The 3,032-nt window shown below is 36.8% G+C and overlaps 1 protein-coding gene across 1 annotated transcript in view; it reads left to right on the top strand.

The window, feature by feature from the left end:
- LOC103149123 (uncharacterized) overlaps positions 1 to 3,032 on the top strand; it is a 27,782-nt gene that overhangs the window by 2,885 nt on the left and 21,865 nt on the right. The gene's annotated exons all lie outside the window — the stretch shown is intronic.

Raw genomic sequence — 3,032 nt, 5'->3', positions numbered from 1 at the left:
CTCTACTCGTGTTTGGAGGAGAAAGAATGCTGAGTTGCATCCAAAGAACACCATACCTACTGTGAAGCATGGGGATGGAAACATCATGCTTTGGGGCTGTATTTCTGCTAAGGGAGCAGGACGACTGATCCGTGTAAAGGAAAGAATGAATGGGGCCATGTATCGTCAAATTTTGAGTGAAAACCTCCTTCCATCAGCAAGGGCATTGAAGATGAAACGTGGCTGGGTCTTTCAGCATGACAACGATCCCAAACACACCGCCCGGGTAACGGAGGAGAGGCTTCGTTAGAAGCATTTCAAGGTCCTGCTGTGGCCTGGCCAGTCTCCAGATCTAAACCCCATAGAAAATCTTTGGAGGGAGTTGAAAGTCCGTGTTGCCCAGCGACAGCCCCAGAACATCACTGCTCTAGAGAAGATCTGCATGAAGGAATGGGCCAAAATACCAGCAACAGTGTGAAAACCTTGTGAAGACTTACAGAAAACGTTTGATCTCTGTCATTGCCAACAAAGGGTATATAACAAAGTATTGAGATTAACTTTTGTTATTGACCAAATACTTATTTTCCACCAAATTTGGCCAATAAATTCTTTAAAAATCAGAAAATGTTATTTTCTGGATTTTTTCCTCCTTGTCTCTCATAATTGAGGAATATCTATGATGAAAATTACAATCATCTTTTTAAGTGGGAGAACTTGCACAACTGGTGGCTGACTAAATGCTTTTTTGCCCCACTGTATCTGAAGTCTAACCCAGATGACAACTGAGCTTCCTGGAACCTGCTGTTTGTTCTTAGAAGGACCAAAGCGGATGCTACCTGCCTGGTTCAAGGAAAACAAGGAAGTATTTTCTGGAATTACGGGAGTTATTATATTTCATGTTTAAACTTCTGTCTGTCCACTGATACTCTGCAAATTGTGTTTTTTATCTTGTAGGTAAGTAAACACAAAGTAATTGAACTTTGACAGCTGTCTCATGTGGAGTTTGTTTTTCCATTATGCTTCCTTGTGTCTTTGATGAATATAAGTTTTCATTATTATTATAAAGGAACTATTGAAAAGGAGTTTTGTGAACCTGGAGACCCTGACTATTTAAGTGTCAATGAAAATACTTTAGACCATCCTTTTCTTTTCTTTTACTTTAGTTACAGCTACATAAAATATAAATATGTGTGAATGCCAAAATAACAAATTACAAGTTTTTTTGAGAATGACGTTTTTTACATTTACAATGGAAAATGCCCAAAGCAGATCATAATGTAGTTACAGGGTGACAACAAAGTGAGTCTACTGAGAAATATATATAAACTAAATATTGATATTTATCATTTTTGTATTTATTAGTCCTCTAAAGGAGAAAATTTAGTTTGTCCTTTTTTTTTATTCTAATGAAGAACAAGTCAAATATTGTGTTAAAGATACAGGAAAAACAACATTGCATTTCTGGAACAAAAATACTTTTGCAACAAAGAAAAGAAAATTAATATGCAAAAAATGCTATTTAATTTTCAGTTTTATGACTAATACACTAAAACTCTTAACTAATTTTAAGTAGAGTACATGCAGAAATTATATGTTTTATTTTTGTTCTAGTTGTGTAACGACAAACTAGTTTTTTTTACAGTGAAACACAGTACAGAGCTAACAAGCCATCCTGGGTGTGGACAGGACCCAGGATGAGCATAAAAGGATCCAGAAAGAAACAAAGAGCTGAGATGAAGACAGAACTGCAGCGGCGGCAGACGACCTTCAGAACATGTAAGAAACGTCGTCTTCAAACTGTAACCGAAAGGTCATAGGTCACAGTAGACAAAAACGGTTTGTCTACTGTTTTTAATTATCTTTTTTGTCCAAGTTTAAGAGCAACATCACTGTTCATGTTTACAGTTCAAACTCTTGTATTTTCTGATAACCATAATCCTAAATGTCATTTTTTTGGTGTTTATTTTTAAACCAGAGAAAAACTTTGGAAGAGCCTGAACCTTTGTTCATCTCTTGTCGGCTGTCTGGCCTCCAAGATGCTTCACCTTCTGCTCCTCCTGTGTGTTTTCATCACACTGACAGGTATTTAAACATCATTTATTTCTGGAATAAAAAAAGCATTGTGTCAAGTGTTTTTATTATTGCACTTAGTTTGGTTACGATTTAGACTCCAAGGTTTTATTTTGTTAATATCTGATATTATTGTAGATGGAAATTTATTCCCACGTCCACTTTGGAGATTTGTTTTGTTTCCTCTCTATGTTTCTATGCTACGGTATTTTAAAATATTCTTTGAAAAACTACAAAAAGTAAATAAAAACAAACAAATGTATCTTGCGCTGGTTTTATTAGATCTCATCTGTCGACCATGCCGTCCTGTTAACAGGCTGAAGGTCCTGGCTGGTTCCTGTGGCTCAGCTTTAACAGGACATTCAGCATTAAGACACACAGGTTCTCCTCTGACTGTGCCCTCTTAATTTGTGGGGTGCCACAAGGCTCAGTTTTGTTTTCCTGTTATATTATTCCTCAATTGTTTTCAAATATCTCTTATCACATTTACACGGATGTTATTCAATTGTACTTTTCATTTAGACAGATCAGCAGGACAGGTTGTACATCCTCGTCCAATGTTTGTCCCGTATCAGTGACTGGCTGATACGGGGCATACCCATGGGCTGATACCACATGGCAAACCCATGTGGGGCCATCGTGGAACCCGCGGACAAACCCATATGGGACCCATATATCAGCCCTCCTTTCCCCCACATGGGGCCCACCTAGGCATGCTGGCTGGAATTATTATTATGCACAGAATAATTTATAGATCATGTTTTTCAATGCTATTGGAGCATTTTTTGGAAACTGGGGCTACAGTAGATTATAGAGTAGGATAATTTATTGTAATCAGAATAAAATCATGCAAAGTAACTGAAAATAAGTAAGAGATAAAACACTTAATTTAACATTTTAGGAGAAATTCACGTCATGTTAAAATGCAATTCAGTCTGTTTTTGTTTGTTTTTTATTGTGAAGGTGTCATGATTTTTCTCTCT

Source organism: Poecilia formosa, unplaced genomic scaffold, assembly GCF_000485575.1.
Source record: "Poecilia formosa unplaced genomic scaffold, Poecilia_formosa-5.1.2 Scaffold218, whole genome shotgun sequence".
NCBI lineage: Eukaryota > Metazoa > Chordata > Actinopteri > Cyprinodontiformes > Poeciliidae > Poecilia > Poecilia formosa.
This window is presented reverse-complemented; position numbering and strand designations above follow the sequence as displayed.